Here is a 17,797-nt window from a genome sequence, read left to right on the forward strand (position 1 = left end):
TGCTGTCTATGACTACCTGAAGGGAGTGTCAGGGAAGGTAGTTTGGGAGGTTGTGGGGGAAATCCGTGGAGACTCACTTGTGGATTTCAAGTGGTTTATTGCTCAAACACAGAGATCCCCTCCCGAACTAAACTCCCCACCTGAGTTCTTTTGGATTGAAGTTGTAGAACAACAGTTCAGAAAACAGCAGCTAAAGGAGAGTCTGTGACTTCTTTAGAGTTCTTTTGAGTCTTTAAAGTTACTCAGTCTCTAGGTGAGGAGTTCTTTCTCCCATTTCCTCACTGTTCTGCAGTTCAGTGAGCAGGGTTCGAGGTTTGGGCGGTGTCCCTTTGTTCGTCAGGATCGGGCCCAAGCAGCTTCAGGCCTCTGCGGGGCCCTCGTCGGGCAGGGCCGGTCAGGAGCGAGAGGTCACCGCGGCAGGAGCCAGGCAGGCAGGCAGGCAGGCTGGTGAGAGAGCAGGCAGGCAGGCAGGCAGGCTGGTGAGAGAGCAGGCAGGCAGGCAGGCTGGTGAGAGAGCAGGCAGGCAGGCAGGCAGGCTGGTGAGAGAGCAGGCAGGCAGGCAGGCTGGTGAGAGAGCAGGCAGGCAGGCAGGCAGGCTGGTGAGAGAGCAGGCAGGCAGGCAGGCTGGTGAGAGAGCAGGCAGGCAGGCAGGCAGGCTGGTGAGCGAGCAGGCAGGCAGGCAGGCAGGCAGGCTGGTGAGAGAGCAGGCAGGCAGGCTGGTGAGCGAGCAGGCAGGCAGGCAGGCAGGCAGGCTGGTGAGCGAGCAGGCAGGCAGGCTGGTGAGCGAGCAGGCAGGCAGGCAGGCTGGTGAGCGAGCAGGCAGGCAGGCAGGCAGGCTGGTGAGAGAGCAGGCAGGCAGGCAGCCAGGCAGGCAGGCTGGTGAGCAGCAGGCAGGCAGGCAGGCTGGTGAGCAGCAGGCAGGCAGGCAGGCTGGTGAGCAGCAGGCAGGCAGGCAGGCTGGTGAGCGAGCAGGCAGGCAGGCAGGCTGGTGAGAGAACAGGCAGGCAGGCAGGCAGGCAGGCTGGTGAGAGAGCAGGCAGGCAGGCAGGCAGGCTGGTGAGCGAGCAGGCAGGCAGGCAGGCTGGTGAGCAGCAGGCAGGCAGGCAGGCAGGCGAGCGAGCAGGCAGGAGCAGGCACCAGCAAGCTCAAGCCAGCATCGATCCAGGCCGGCACACCATTTATAATGTTCAAGAGGTGTAACCCTCCAGCCCAGGCTATCCTATGTTATTCTTACAGCTTGGCACAAATTATAACCAATCCATACAATTGGAGAATTCTTACCAAAACCATTTCTAAGACCACCCCAAGCTCGGCCCACACCAGGTGTGGAGCGGGCATGGGAACTGCCTTTCCCCTAGCCAAAACAGTGGCCCTTGTTTGCCTTTTATCTCGACCAGGGAGAGACTTTCTCATGGGGCTGAAGGACTGTTTTGATTTTGCGAGGCTCCTGGCATTAATGTGAGACACTGTAACCTTCACAACAGGGAGGCCTGCTAAGGGCTTCTGCTACCCTCCCTGACAGGGAGGCTGCAGCCAGATGGGGTTGGTCTCTGCTGCCAGACAAGCAGGAACAGAAGAAGGGGACACAGTCTCAGATTGTGGTGGGGGAGGTCTAGGCTGGATGTTAGGAGGAAGTTGTGCCAGAGAGAGTCTAAATCTCCCCTCTGCCAGTTTAAACCCATTACTCCTCCTCCTTTCATTACAAGCCTTTGATCCTATCACCTCCCTGGGCAACCCATTCCAGGCTCTCACCACTCTCATGCTGAACAACTTCCTCTTCACATCCAGTCTGAATTCCCCACCTCCACCTTCGCTCCATGCTCCCTAGTCCTGTCACTGCCTGAAACATATATTTTACACATCTGTGTCTCTCCCACTTTTCAGTGAAATTCAACTTCAGGGGGCAGAGGATGGGTGACAGGTAAGGAAAGAAAGTGCCACCCAGCTTTAATGAAGTGGCTTATAAAAATAAGTTTCTGTATCTCTGAAAACTGCTGCCCTTTACATATCCTTATTTTAGACATGCTTACATCCACTTGCTCATTTGCTCTGCTGTTGCATGCAAGTCTGTCTCAAGGTGACAGTTAAAGCAATGTCTATTAGGCTCTCTTCCTGCTAAAGCCTGTCTTAGGCTATGCTAGACTAAGCTGATAATTGTGGGCACTAGGAGTACACTAAAGCTGTAGTAAACATGATGGTACAATCAAAAGTGCTTACTAATTGGGAACCCTCAAGAGTTCCTGCTGGTAAATCAAGGACCTTGCTTGCAAGAAGGGTGAAATTGCACTAATGGCAACTGAGTAAATCTTCAGGGTACGCTGCTGCACTTTCAAATGCATTACCTATTATGATGAGGGAGAGGCAGTTTAACTTGCACTGGATACACTTTAGTCTTCATTTCAGTGGGCTTTGAAACTATCGTAGGCTAATCACAGGATATTAGGCCAGAGCAGGACCACACAATCTAGCACAGATCACAGAGGAACACATCCAGACAGGCCTTGAAAGGCTCCAGAGAAGGAGACTCCACAACCTCTCTGGGCAGCCTGTGCCAGTGCTCTGGGACCCTTACAGTAAAGTTCCCCCTTGTATTGAGGTGGAACCTCCTGTGCTGCAGCTTACACCCATTGCTCCTTGTCCTATCCCAGGGAGCAAATGAGTTGAGCCTGTCCCCTCCCTCCTGACCCCCAGCCCTCAGATATTTATAGACATTGATTCAATCCCCTCTCAGTCTTCTCTTCTCCAGACTAAGCAGCCCCAGGTCCCTCAGCCTCTCCTCATCAGGCAGTGCTCCAGTTCCCTGATCACCCTCGTAGCTCTCCACTGGACCCTCTCCAACAGATCCCTGTCCCTCTGAAACTGGGGAGCCCAAAACTGAATGCATTGTTCAAGATGAGGTCTCTCCAGGGCAAAGTAGAGGGGGAGGAGAACCTCCCTTGATCTGCTGGACACACTCTTCTTCATGCATCCCATCATCCCATTGACCTTGGCCACAAGGTCACATTGCTGTCCTATAGTTACCTCCTTTTCCACCAGGACTCTCAGGCCGCTCTCCACAGAGCTGCTCTCCAGCAGATCACTTAATGATCATTTAATATTGTAGATAAGAAATTAATTGAAACTATCTTCTAGTTACTTTTGTCAAGAGCACTGAAAATGAGCTGCACCTTAAAAAATATGGTACCTATGAGGGAAGCTTCACCTCATCTTGAATCATAGAATCAGTCAGGGTTAGAAGGGACCACAAGGATCATTTAGTTCCACCCTCCCTGCCATGGGCAGGGACACTCTACCCTAGATCAGGCTGGCCAGAGCCTCATCCAGCCTGGCCTTAAACACCTATTGTGGAGAACAAAAGAAGTTCAGCTGAGGGCCGCCCCCAGTTCTCTGCAATGCAATGCTCATGCAATTTAACATGCAATGTTCTCTGACTAATAAATTAATCTTTGACTATGGGGGGGAAATAAAAGTGGTATTTGCCACCCACTCTCTAGTACTCAGATTTATTCTGAAGAGAAAGTGGACATCAGTTCAGCATTGCAGGTAGCTCCTGCTCTGTTGCATGACCAAGCAGAAACACTGATCTCTGGAGTTATTAAAGACTGTGGAAGTGCAGTTAAGCAGAAAGGTTTCACAGCATTTCTTAACACTTATTTCTTGATGCTGATTTCTTAGTTGATGCCTTTCTCTTTTTTTTTCAGGAGATGGAAAAACTGAGAGGGAGAAGAAATTATTTTGGGAAGTGAACTTCACTGAATGGTGACATTTTGGGGCAGCTGTAACAACATCCCTGATGCTTTATTAAGCAGTGCTCTGACTTAATCCCAGCTGTGACAGAATTCATTTTTTTTTCAGGACATACACTGAGAAAAGTATTTCTCTGGGTTGCATCTGGGTACCAGGAAGCATCTATTTAAATGGAACCATTTCTTTAATCTAAAAACATGAGCTGCATTTTACATTCAGTCATTAGCACAGTTGCACATTTTCCAGGGAAAACAGAATTTTGCACTTGAAATAAATATAAATTGTGTCTTGGAATAAGAAAAATGGAAGGAAAACAGCCTTAAAGAGAACCACTCAACTTTATGCTTCAAATGAAAGAAGAACCCAACATTTAATGTGTCCTTCAACACATGGAGGACATGCACCAGAAGCTCGAATCTGTGCTATTGGAACAGGTTGCCCAGAAAAGTTGTGGAGGCTCCAACCCTGGGGATGTTTCAAGCCAGGTTGAATTATGCTTTAAGCAGCCTGGTCTGCTAGGAGGAGTCCCTGCCCATGGCAAAGGGGCAGGAACTAGATGAACTTTAATGTCCTTCGCAAATTAAAGCATTCTGTAATTCCATGATTCTGTGATGATAGATATTGCACTTGTTGATGCCTCAAGATAAATAAATGCTCCTGCAGGGAAATCAAAACATATCTAAGAGCACTGACAAATAGCAGAGCTTGTGGACATATTCTTATTTCAGAAGAAGACTGGATGAGGCACTTGATGACATGGTCTGGTTGACTGGATAGGGCTGGGGGATAGGTTGGACTGGATGAGCTTGGAGTTCTCTTCCATCCTGGTTGATTCGATGATCTTGGAGTTCTCTTCCACCCTGGTTGATTCTATGATTCTATGCTAAGTGTATTGCTATATAATTCAGGCACCATTCTATGAATCTCTGACTATTCAATTGTCACCCTGCAGACATTAACAGCCAGGTCACAAAGGTAGTTCCCATTGCAGGAAGCTGATAAACAGACAAGCAGATCTCTTGAGCATTTGAAATACATCCTTAGGTAATATCAGATGGAGAAAGAAATATTTAGTTCCAACCCAGAATCACAGAAAACATCTCACTGGAAGAGAGCTCAAAGATCATCTATGTCCTACCTGGACCCATTGGAGGGTCAATCCTAAACCAGGTCCCTAAACACAAGCTCCAGAAGCTACTAAAGCACCTCCAGGGATGGCCCCTAACATCCTGTGACCCTGTGACCTCAGGTGTTTGCTAATATTGTTAAGAGAAATTCACACTTAACTGTGTTCAATTTCCTAACTGAAAACTAATAAATGTGTAGTGGTTTGGGTGTTATCTGCTCCCACACACCCACACTTTGGGAATCACTCAGACTAGACTCAGTCAGCTCTGGAAATATGAATGAAGCTTGTATTTACAGCTTAGCTCAATATACAAGCAGAGATTTACAGTATATATACAGTTATAGACAGAAATATACAAGGTAAAATGTAATACAGACACACAACTCCCCTCCCAGAAACCTGAGGTTAAATATTTAACTGTGTGGTTAACCCAGACTAGACTCAGTCAGCTCTGGAAATTGAATGAAGCTTATTATTTACAGCTTAGCTCAATATACAAGCAGAGATTTACAGTATATATACAGTTATAGACAGAAATTGACAAGGGAAAAGGTAATACAGAAACACAACAGCCCTCCCAGAAACCTGAGTGCCCAGGAGGGGCTCCCAACTGCTCTTCCATCTTCTCCCCATTCTTCTACCTTACCCCAGACTTTGCCTTATGCTCAAGGTGAGTTTGGAGGGTCAGCCAGGGGGGTTAGGAAGCAGATGGATTAATCAGGCAGCAAATTGGGTTAGAGAGAAGTTCATACAGCCCCAATAGACAAAGAGCTACTCCCTTTTCTATGTTGTTCTTGTTCTTGTACATCTCAGCAAGCCTGTGAGTGCAGCAGACATCACCATTGTTTCCTTTTCTCAGCCCTACCATCTAATTCTTCTCACCAAAACATCCCAGCTGGGCTCAAACTAGCACACACTCTTTTCAAGTCAATTTTCTCCAGACTTTGGTGCAAAACCTTCAGTGGGAAAGCTGCAAAGCATGCTGCAGTGCAGCTCTGCACTCTGAGCTGTTCTACTTCCCCCCAAAAAAGTAAGGGAAGAATGATATTATTTACAGGAACCTATTTATAATGATTAATGCATAGGTCTGGCTGAAGAAAGACTTAAGGCTTTCCTTGAAAATTGTGTTCACATTGTGCCAGCTTTTTCCTGGAGCACTCTGCTGAGGCTTCTCCTCCAAGAGCTGTTGCTTAACTCTTTTATACCAAGGGATTTTTGACATGAGGTGTTTAATATCTCTTCCTCTCTGTCCTGGCTTGATAAATTATTGTCCACATTCTCAATTACCCTCAGCTCTACTTCAACCCCTGCAAAAGTTTAGGGTATATTTTTCCTGGCTATGTTAAATACATACAGCCTGTCTTTCACCACCTTAATTACCATCCCCTAATTGCAATCCACACAGCTCTTCAATCACAATTTCTGCACTGTCTCTTCTTCTTTCCCATTATCTTCCTCTGTCACCTTTCTTAAGCTGAAAATTAACTTGCCTCTTCATATTATCCTCTTACACCCATTTATTTGTCTTATTTCCTCCTGCCTGCTATCCTCTTTGCTGCTTTTGTTGCCATCCACATAACCCTGAAGTAATTTACCCATCATGGTTGTTCTCCAGAGGATATTTGGTTACTTTTCCCTGTTTATGACAATCTCTATATTACCAAAACTAGCAATTCTGCAGAATTCCCAAGCCACAATGCATAAGTCAGCCAATAATGAACTTGATAATGAGATGATGTGTAAGTAAATATCCCCAGATCCTTCAGAGAGATGAAATTTGGATATCAGGAGAAAAGGAGGAAGGAGTCAGAATAGTAATGCTTCCATTCCCTTTTTTTTTCCTCTCAAAATTTGGATTTACAGCTGCTCATCAGCATCTACATCCCATAGGGGAAAACAAACAAACAAATAAATCTATTAATAGAGAGACAATTAAACAAACAGCTTTCTGGTGCAACAAAAAAGTCAAGACCCAAGCTTCTAAGCCATATGTTTTCTGTAGCCCACCCTCCAGACTGTTTACTGTTTTCTCTATGCATTTGTTTCTTGATGGTTCCCATCCACCTCTGTGTTTTCTCCCCTTAGTTCTCCCCTCCAAAAAAGCTTAACAAAAGCCAAAGCACGAAGTGCTTAAGTGCTTCAATCTTCATTTTCAAAGGAATGATCATTCTTGTCATGCCCTGTCAAGGATGTTCTGAGAGATTTGTGATGTGTGAGCATTTTCTGCTAGTCAGCTGCTTGGCGTGAGATGAAAGGAAAGCAAAGCTAATTCTTGCTTAGGAAAAACAGGTTCCCAGTGGTGAAGGAAAGCTACACTTACTCCACTGGACCAGCAGTTATTGAACCACTGTCCATACTCAACGGTCAGATTTGGAGTGCTGGCATGAAGCAGAATCCATCCAAATGGGAAGAAAGAAATCATATAGTTCATAAAGCATTGATCCAAGACTGTGGCATCCTGATGAGGAGATAGATACTGCGAGGCAAAGTTGGCTTTCCTCCAAACCTGGCCAGAACTCTCAATAGCTTGTTCTATGCTGGCACAAAAGTCTCATCCTGAGGAGTTTTTGGCATTCCAACGCTGTTAGGTAGCTTGGGGATGGATCAAGGGGACAGCACACAACTTGTCTCAAATGGTGCCAGGCACACAGTTGATAGGATTCAGCCAGTTAGAACTAGTTTGCTCAGTGCTGGTATTGGATGCTGAGAGCGTAGGAAGAATTCAAGATCCCAGGGGCACCTGTCCCAGGCTTCTGTTTCACAGGTCTGGTATATATAGATTCTCCCCTTCTTAAGCATGAGAGACTACAGCACCCCCACTCCTCTGGGGGTAACTCTTGACTCCCTCTTCACTCAGCCAACGCTGGCAAGACATTGACATTTCCATAGGGCATCTCAGTCATCTTTCTTTGGCAGGTTTCTCCTTTGCATTACATAACCCAGTCTCATTAAATCTTCCCTTTGCTGGAATTTCTTTGACAGCTCGGCCTTCTTGTGCTGCCCCTGCAGCTGTGGTCTCTCTGCCACAGTGAGAAGGAAAGCAGAAGGGATATTCATCAGATGATGAATCATCCTATTCACAGTTCTTACTCAAACAGTCATCCCTGGAGATGGTCAACAAAGGAATGAGTCTGTGTCTGCACTCCTTACAGAAATCTTTGCCCTTGAGAGTCAGGGGGGCTGTGGAGAGGCTGTTGAACAAGCAACAAAGCAGCTCATTGTATTTTCACACATCTTTAAGGCTTTTTCATCCCTCCACATATTTTTCTGGTCATAAAGGAACTGTTGCACTGCTCTTCCCATCCAATCTCCTCCCTGCTGCAGGAGAAATTGGAAAGAGAAGACAGTCAGGCCATCTGTCCCGTGTCTGCCCTGGAACACGAAGTCAAGAAGGTAAAGCCAAATCAACTAAGGCAATGAATAACAGAGCAAAGCAGACCATAATATTTCCAGGTACTGGAGGGCTGTTGAGGTGCCCAGATGGAAAAATGTCAGAGACCTTTCAGGTTGCATGACTTAGACTTTCCTAAAGAGGCTCCTGATTTGCATCAAGAGTTGATTTACCTCTTAGGGCTGTTGTTACTCTGTGTGTGTGTGTAAGAGCCACTGCAGCCAGCTGGTTACTCAGCTCTGATGAGGAATTCTGTGCTGGCCTTTTGTGGGAAATCATTGCCTCTCCCTACACTCCTACCACATCTGCATTCTGCACTGCCAAGGGCTTTGCAAAAGGCTACCTTAGCATTGCTGCACAAGTAGGGCATCAGCTCCAACTCTGCCAGTAACAGTTGACCTACAAAAGATCATAGAATCATAGAATCAAACAGGTTGGAAGAGACCTCCAAGCTCATCCAGTCCAATCTAGCTCTCAGCCCTGTCCAATCAGTCAGATCACAGCACTAAGTGCCTCATCCAGGCTTTCTTCAACACCTCCAGAGATGTTGACTCCACCACCTCCCTGGGCAGCCCATTCCAATGCCAATCACTCTCTCTGACAACAACTTCCTCCTAGCATCCAGCCTAGACCTCCCCCAACACAACTTGAGACTGTGTCCTCTTGTTCTGTTGCTGCTTGCCTGGCAGAAGAGACCAACCCCACCTGGCAGAGTTGGAGCTGATGCCCTACTTCTGCTGCAATGATCACATTCTGTGCTTCTGTCATCCACAACCTCCCTGGAGGTGTTCAAGGCGAGGTTGGATGAGGCCTTGAGCAACTTGTTCTAGTGGGAGGTGTCCCTGCCTGTGGCAGGGGATTGGCACTGGATGATCCTGAGGTCCCTACCCAGTCTAAACCATTCTATGGTTCTATAAAGTCACCAATTCAAAATGGAATTTTCCCCCCCCCCCCCATGTATGAACAGCAACCCTAAGATTATTTCTCCTGTACATTCTGAAGCTCTAAGACCTAGGCTGAACCTGAAAGTAGAGAAAAGGGAGATTAACATTTATGCTTAACCTTAAAATGTAAATCTCACAGCACATGTACACTAAATTCATTCTAACTCAGGACAGAACATTTTTGATTCTGACCCTTTGCTTTGTTAAAAGACTTTGTTTTGGTGTAGTCTCAATCAAATCAAGTCAAGGGGATAAAAAGAAAGGAAAAAGAAGTGTCCGGTGGTGCTAGTACAAGGATAATTCCTCTGTATGCTGCTGTTGTACCTTTGGAGGCTGCAGACTATTAAACAGCACTGATTATACCTGTTACCCTCATGCATTATTCATGCCATTGGCAGCACAGCATCTTCAAAAAGTCTGTCATTTTCCATCACTTCCCATCCCAGCAGCCACATGCTGCTCCCACAGTATATTGATACCAGGGCGCACCCACAGCAGCCAGTCACACAGAAGCACTCTCTGCTTTCAGATGAGTTTTTCAGATAGGCATTATTAACCACTACTTTTAATAAGCATGTCTGATTATTCAGTGCTTAAACTATGAAATTTCACCAAGAAGAGCTCCTGATGACTGCTCTCTCTGTGGGGAAAACGATGCTGTTCTCACAAACAGGTTGCCCTTCAGTGGAACGGCACTACAAGATATTTTAGCCAGAATGCTGTTCATTAGGTTTTGTTTTGAAGCTTTGGTGCTCAGCCATCTCTCAATTACAGCTTGAATATCTAAGAAGCAGTGCTTCATTAAGAGAAATCAGCCCTTAAAAACAAAGGGGTTCAGGAAGGTTGGACTGACTTCAAGAAAGAACTCCTAAAGGCACAGGAGCAGCTGTGCCACTGTACTGACAGACGAGCTGACGAGGGAGGCAGCCAGGCTGGATGGGCAGGGAGCTGCTGAAGGGATTGAAGATAAAACACAAACCCTATGAGGAGAGGCTGAGAGAGCTGGGGGTGTGCAGCCTGCAGAAGAGGAGGCTCAGGGCAGAGCTCATTGCTGTCTGCAGCTCCCTGAAGGGAGGTTGTAGCCAGGTGGGGTTGGTCTCTTCTGCCAGGCAACCAGCAACAGAACAAGGGGACACAGTCTCAAATTGTGCTGAGGGAGGTCTAGGCTGGATGTTAGGAGGAAGTTGTTGTCAGAGAGAGTGATTGGCATTGGAATGGGCTGCCCAGGGAGGCAGTGGAGTTGCTGTCCCTGGAGGTGTTCAAGCAAAGCCTGGATGAGGCACTTAGTGCCATGGTCTGGTTGACTGGATAGAGCTGGGTGCTAGGTTGGACTGCATGAGCTTGGAGGTCTCTTCCATCTTGCTTGATTCTATGATTCTAAGTAGAAGGGTTAGGTGCTAGGTTGGACTCGATGATCCTAAAGGTCTTTTCCAACCTGGTTAACTCTGGGATTCTGTGACATGAAAATCAAACTGAAAATGGGAGGTGTGGGGCACCATTTGTCTCCACACAGAAATATTTGGAACAACAATGCAAAATGCTGAATGTTGTGTACAGTAGAAATGGATCTGCATGCAGCCCACTAGACTGAGCTTGCTCCTTTAATTCAAGGCTGACCTACCCTGTTAAGAGCTTCAAGACATTGTGAAAGACACCTCCTGGAGTGCCCTTCTTGCTATTATCACACATGTTCTATTCTGAACGCAAGAGATGCTTTTGTTTTTGCATGCCAAAGAGGTCCAGTTGATAGCTGGGAAATGCATGCACTTCAGCTGCATCTGAATGAAGATAGGAGCCTGGTCATCTGTTATGTTCCCTGAAAACCCATTTACATTAGATGCAGTAGATTGGTTGTATTCTCATGTTTAATACAGTCTGTATTCAAGACATCCAATTTTCTCCCAGCACTTTGCTCTTAATGGAACTTCTCAGAGACACAGATTTATTTCTCAGGCAGTCTTAGCTCTCAGTGCTTTATGCCTCTGCAGGCTTATGATGCACAGAAACAGTTTCTACATGAACTAATAATCAAGACTAACTGATTCACATTCCCATGAGTCATCAAGTGATAGGGTCACACCTCCTACTTTCTGCTTCCAGTAATGAAGAATATTAGGCTGTCTGTAAACCTCCCAGAAGGAAGAACTTTGGAAACATTTAAAACTACAATGAGGAAAAAGTTCCAATCTTGTCTTGATCAGAAAAGAAGTCACATGTCAGGGTCCAGCATGCACCAATGAGCTTTTCAATCTCTTTCCTCTCACCAGAGCTTCTCTTCTCCAGACTAAATAGTCCCAAGTCTCTCAGTCTCTCTCTTTAGGGGAGATGATCAAGTTCCCCAGGCATCCTTGATGGCTCTCCACTGGACTCTTTCCAGGTAGTCCCTGTGTCTCTTGAACTGGGGAGCCCAAAATTGGACAGAGTTCATAAGGACACTAATATCATTGAGTTTCAGAGAAGGTAGAATCATAGAATCAGTCAGGGTTGGAAGAGACCACAAGGAGCAGCCAGTTCCAACCCCACTGCCATGCCCAGGGACACCCTACCCTAGAGCAGGCTGCCCACAGCCTCAGCCAGCCTGGCCTCAAACACTTCCAGCCATGGGGCCTCAACCACCTCCCTGGGCAACCCATTCCAGCCTCTCACCACTCTCCTGCTCAACATCCTCCTCCTTGTATCCAGTCTGAACCCACCTACCTCCAGCTTTGCTCCATTCCCCCCAGTCCTGGCACTACCTGAAGGTGTGCATGCTGCTGGCATTTCTGCACTGCCAAAAGGAGTCCCATGCCAAATCATAAAATGAGCAGCTTTACTTGGGGGACTTTGATTGAATTTTCTCAACACTTTCACAGCTGAGGATGTGGCAGATGCATCTCTCTGTATATCCTATCCTTGTTTTATTTTGTGTGGTATAATTTTCCTTTCCCCTTTTTCTTCTCCTTATGTTTGATAACATCAGCATATGCTCTCTGCCATAGCAGATGACCTTTAATTGTATCTCCTGTTGTGAGGCTGATGTTCTATGACTAAAGATTTACCTTGAGAATGTCTCAGTAATGTTTAATGGGTCAGTCTTAACCATTCATCGTATTTAAACTGTCCATACAAAACGCTTCTGGGTGGCTGGTTGTGTGATGTATGTGCCAGATGTTTGGTGCAGATCAGCTCACAGGAGCCTTGCTCTGTCACCAGTTACTTTGAGACTCACTATTCAAGACATTTAACCATTTAGTACCAAGAGTATGAAGAGAGCTGATGGGCAACTGGATAAATCCTTCCTTGTCCTGCTGCCCACACTGTTCCTGAGCCAGCCCAGGATGCCATTGGCTCTGCTGCCCACCTGGGCACTGCTGCCTCCTCTGCAGCTATTATCTACCAGCACCCCCATCTCCCTCTCTTCCTGCCTGCTCTCAGCCACTCTGGCCCCAGTCTGTAGCTCTGCTTGGGGTTGCTGTGGCCAAAGTGCAGAACCCTGCCCTTGGCCTTGTTCAGTCTCATCCCACTGGCCTCTGCCCACCCATCCAGCCTGGCCAGGTCCCTCTGCAGGGCTCTCCCACCTTCCAGCAGGTCAACACCTGCTTGGTGTCATCTGCAAACTTACTGATGCTGGACTCAATCCCCTGGTTCAGCTCATCAATAAAGATATTGAACAGGTCTGGACCCAGCATTGATCCCTGGGGCACACCATTAGTGCCAGCTGCCAGCTGGATGTGGCACCATTCACCACCACTCTCTGGGCCTGGCCCTCCGTCCAGTTCCTGCCCCATACCAGAGTGAATCTGTGCAAGCCACTAGCTGCCAGCTTTGCCAGGCATGATAAAGTAAAATTGATCTAGAATATTGCCTTACCTCTTCCCAGTTTAGGTTAAAAAAAATATATCTTACATTTCACCTTTGCTGCCGAAATTTGCCATCTTCAAATGACTTTGACTTGATTGGACAGCAATTTCTGCAGATCTTTTCATGGCATCTCATTGCTAATGAATTTAGTTAGAGGCAAGGAGGATACACAGACCTTGACTTTACTCTCTGAACTTCCATGATTCTGCCTGTGAGCAGACAATCATGTCAGCCTGGTATTCACCAGTCACTTTACCTTTAGGGAGAACTCTTTCAAACAGATTCTGCTGATTATTATTCCATCAAGGACATCTCCCAGTACCTGAAAGGAACAACAAACCACAGTGGTTTTTTCCCTGTCTCTATCATGCTTGTAGGGATAGATGACATTTCCATTTCAGACTCCCCACCTATTGCCACTTTATTCCATGTGGTGATTACTAGCTGCTTTGGTGTGAAAAGAAAAAAAACCCAAGCCCATGTCCCTATTTAGTCAGAATTAGAATTATCACTGACTTTACTGGCAGCCACTGCCTTACCCTGAAGCATCTGGATAATGATTTCAAGACTTCCTGATACAGCACTCCCAGATGATCCTGAGCTGGTTGCTGTGGAACTCAATCTAATGCTATTCTAGTTACAGCAGATTGACAGTTTAATAAATAATGTGCACTGCAGCTGAAACCTCTGATGAGGTGCTACATATTGCTGTTCAGGACTTTTCATTCCAACTCTCTCTCCTCAGCTTTGTTCAGTCATTGAATTATAGCTGTGCCTAGGGATCAAGCTAGGCATCTGCTGGTTTAAATATTTCAGTGCTGAATCCTTCCAGGAGTTTGATTTTACTTGTTTTGAAACCATTCGACAGTTATTGACATATGACTCTTTTAATCAAAGTTCAGACCAGGAATCTTCTCCATGTTTAACTTCTTAGGGAGAAAATGACTCAGTAATAATGTCCCTGCAGGGACCTTGGCAGGCTGGAAGAGTGGTTAGAGACCAATGGGATTAGATGCAATAAGGCCAGGGGCAGGGTTCTACACTTGGCCACAACAACCCCAAGCAGCACTACAGGCTAGGGACAGAGTGGCTGAAAGCAGCCAGGAAGAAAGGGAGCTGGGGGTGCTGGGAGAGAGTAGATGAAGAGGAGGTAGCAGTGTGCCAGCAGGACAAGGGAGGTTATTTTACCTCTGTACTCAGCAGGCAAGCAGGAACAGAACAAGAGGACACAGCCTCAAGTTGTGCCGGGGCAGGTCCAGGCTGGATGCTAGGAGGAAGTTGTTGGCAGAGAGAGTGATTGGCATTGGAATGGGCTGCCCAGGGAGGTGGTGGAGTTGTGGTACCTGGAGGTGTTGAAAAAAAAGCCTGGCTGAGGCACTTAGTGCCATGGTCTGGTTGACTGGCTAGGGCTGGGTGCTAGGTTGGACTGGATGAGCTTGGAGGTCTCTTCCAAGCTGCTTGATTCTATGATGCTATACAGCACCAGATTTTGGAAAGGACCTTATTTGACATAGATTTTTTTAAATCAGACAAATATCAGTCTTAGAAATGAAATTGAATGTTTTCTTTGGCTTTTAAGAGCACTGTAGAAGGAATACTCAAATAATATTCAGCTTTACAGTCTAACTGGTAAGAAGGACAAGTTGTCAGTCTCTTCACCAGCAGGCAGTGACTTGGCAGCAAAAAACTCTTCCCCAAGAGATGGGCAAGACAGAGTTTTTTCACCTGAGTTTCACTGTGTGCCTTTATTTAGGTCTCAGCCCTTCACAATATTGTAAATGTCATTTTCTGTGCTTAGGTAGAAGTGTAGCTGGGGACTTATGGCTTTTGATTGACATGCTACAGCACAGGCAAACAAAAGGCTGTGCCTATGTGACATATGATAGATTTAAAGATGCTTTTGGGGGCCTTTTTTCATGTTTTAAGGAGTAAACATATAAACATATGAAAGAAAATAAGTTAAGCTTAATATATGTCCTTGTGTAGGTGCTTAAAACACATGGAATAAAGTATTTTGTTCTGCTTTTTTGGGGGGGAAATATGAATATAGTTGTCTTGTAAGATAGAGAGGCCCTTTCCATTATGGCATTCAATCATTGTCCCTGCAGGATAATATGTTTTATTAAACTCCAAAATAACTTTGCTTAAAGCTAGCAGCAAATAGACCTGTGAGGAGTGGGACAGGTTCTAAGCATATTGATTGGTAATTGCAAAGCTTTAGGAGTTGTGCTGTAGTCCTGACAAAAGCATTTTTTTTGTTCTCTGAGACTTGAAGCCTGTGAAATGAAGACAGGAAAGCCATGTGCTTGGATGCACAAGAGGAACTCATTAAGAAATAACTCTATGTGGGAGCCTGTGTCTTTACATTGTTTTGAGTGGATGCATAGAATCATAGAATCACACAGGTTGGAAGAGACCTCCAAGATCATCCAGTCCAGCTTAGCACCCAGCCCTAGACAATCCACTAGACCATGGCACTAGATGCCCCATATAGTCTTGTCTTGAACACCTCCAGGGATGGCAACTCCACTACCTCCCTGGGCAGCCCATTCCAATGCAAATCACTCTCTCTGACAACAACTTCCTTCTCACATCCAGCCTAGGCCTCCTCTGGCACAACTTGAGACTGTCCCCTCATTCTGTTGCTGAGTGCCTGGAAGAAGAAACCAACCCATACATGGCTACAGCCTCCGTTCAGGATGTCAGGAGGAAGATGTTGGCAGAGAGAGTGACTGGCATTGGAATGGGCTGCCCAGGGAGGTGGTGGAGTTGTGGTCCCTTGAGGTGTTAAAGCAAAGCCTGGATGAGGCACTTAGTGCCATGATCTGGTTGACCGGACAGGGCTGGGTGCTAGGTTGGCCTGGCTGAGCTTGGAGGTCTCTTCCAATTTGCTTGATTCTATGATTCTTTGATTCTGTGAACTCTTCTGTCTTACTCTTTCTGAGCCTAACCTCCTCTCTTCCATTTTCCAGAAGGACACTGTATAGGATCACTTACCCAGCAATTAATCACAAGTCATTTGTAAACCAATTTCTTCCTGTATAATTAATGAGCCTCAGTCTGCAAATATTGTGTTCAGCAGATGAAAGTGTAGGCTTCCTATTCCATCAATGAACAGAACTGTGACACATGTAAAATAGTGGAGGTGTGAGAAAATCATAGAATCATAGAACCGGTCAGGTTGGAAGAGACCTCCAAGCTCATCCAGTCCAACCTAGCACCCAGCCCTATCCAGTCAACCAGACCATGGCACAGTCAACTAGACCATGGCACAATGGACCACCAGTGAGGAAATTTTGAACTTGATGCTCTTAAACACGTTAGAAAAATATGATCAATAATATCTGGAAGGGAAAAAAAAAAGGAGAAGGGAAAAGAAAAAGAGGTTGGAAATAGATGTTTTTAAGGAGGTAGGAAGTTCCTTTTCCCAGAAGTCCTGAAGCAAATTCTTCTTCACTTCCAGCATTACAGTAAGCCATTCATTCTAAACACAACAGGAAGAGAGTATCTATCACTTGGAGACTTTTAAACTGCCTCCCCTAATATATTCCTGGTAAATGAAGCATTGTGGGGCCAAGTGAAAGCTCTGTTGTCCTTGCCTTACCTTTAATCTCCGACTGCAGATGCACAGATAGCCTTTGTTCCTTGGGATGAAAAGTTCCTTTCTCACTAGGCTCAGCTCATTTGCTTTGAACAGCACAAATGCAGCCACATATTTACTTTTGTTCTTTTTCCTCTGAGGTTTTCATCAAAGCACTTATCAAGGAGAAAAGGCATTGACCTTCTGCTCCTTTAGCATTTCACCCACACTGAGGCACTGCGTAAGTCGCGTTGGGGTTGGTCTTAATTATGTCAGAGCCATATTTGGCTAAAGCCTGTGCTATCAAAATGCAGCATTTTGGAGCCACTTTTCTGCTCCTGGAGGAAAGTTAATGAGTAGTTAACTTAATAAATGACATAATAGGAGTAAAACTTGGAAAGTGCTTCTGAGCAGTCGTGGTTACTGGAAAATGTAACATTTATCATGGCTTTGAAATCTGGTGTAAATTTTAACAACTGGGTTTGAAACTTGACTGGTCAAAGGGCAGATGGAAAATGTACCCCAAGAACTCCTCTTTAACTGCCAGAGGGACTCCAGCCAAGGAAACAAAACCCACTTCAGCAGGCAGAACTATCGTCTTTCATTTTTCATGAGCCTGGGATTTGTGCAGAAATCATTACTTCATTAAAGAATTTTTTTCCCAGCTCTTTAGATGCACAAATCTGAAAGAGGACAAAATAAAATATATATTTTACTTGGCATTACATCCAGCCTACATTTCCCCTTCCAAGGTGATTTATTTCAAGATGGCATTAGTTCATATGAGAATTCCAAAGGTTTTCAGAAGGTAAGAGTCATACTTAGAACAGTCTGAGGAGCTCAGGAATGGTGCCTAAATTATACAGCAATGCACTTGCCATAGCACGACAGAATAAACCAGATTGGAAGAGAACATCAAGCTCATCCAGTCCAACCTAGCACCCAGCCCTAGACAATCAACCAGACCATGGCACTAAGTGCCTCAGCCAGGCTTGTCTTGAGCACCTCCAGGGATGGTGACCTGGTGACAGAGAGCTGTGCCCCTTTCACTCCACAGGAGTGTCTCTCTGTCACTTGTTTCTTGCTGAAATGACTGAACAGTGACCTCCAGCACCCAGCCCTAGCCAATCATCCCACTGGCCTCTGCCTACTCATCCAGCCTGTCC

The sequence above is a fragment of the Pogoniulus pusillus genome, chromosome 10 (assembly GCF_015220805.1).
Source record: "Pogoniulus pusillus isolate bPogPus1 chromosome 10, bPogPus1.pri, whole genome shotgun sequence".
In the NCBI taxonomy this organism is placed as follows: Eukaryota; Metazoa; Chordata; class Aves; order Piciformes; family Lybiidae; genus Pogoniulus; species Pogoniulus pusillus.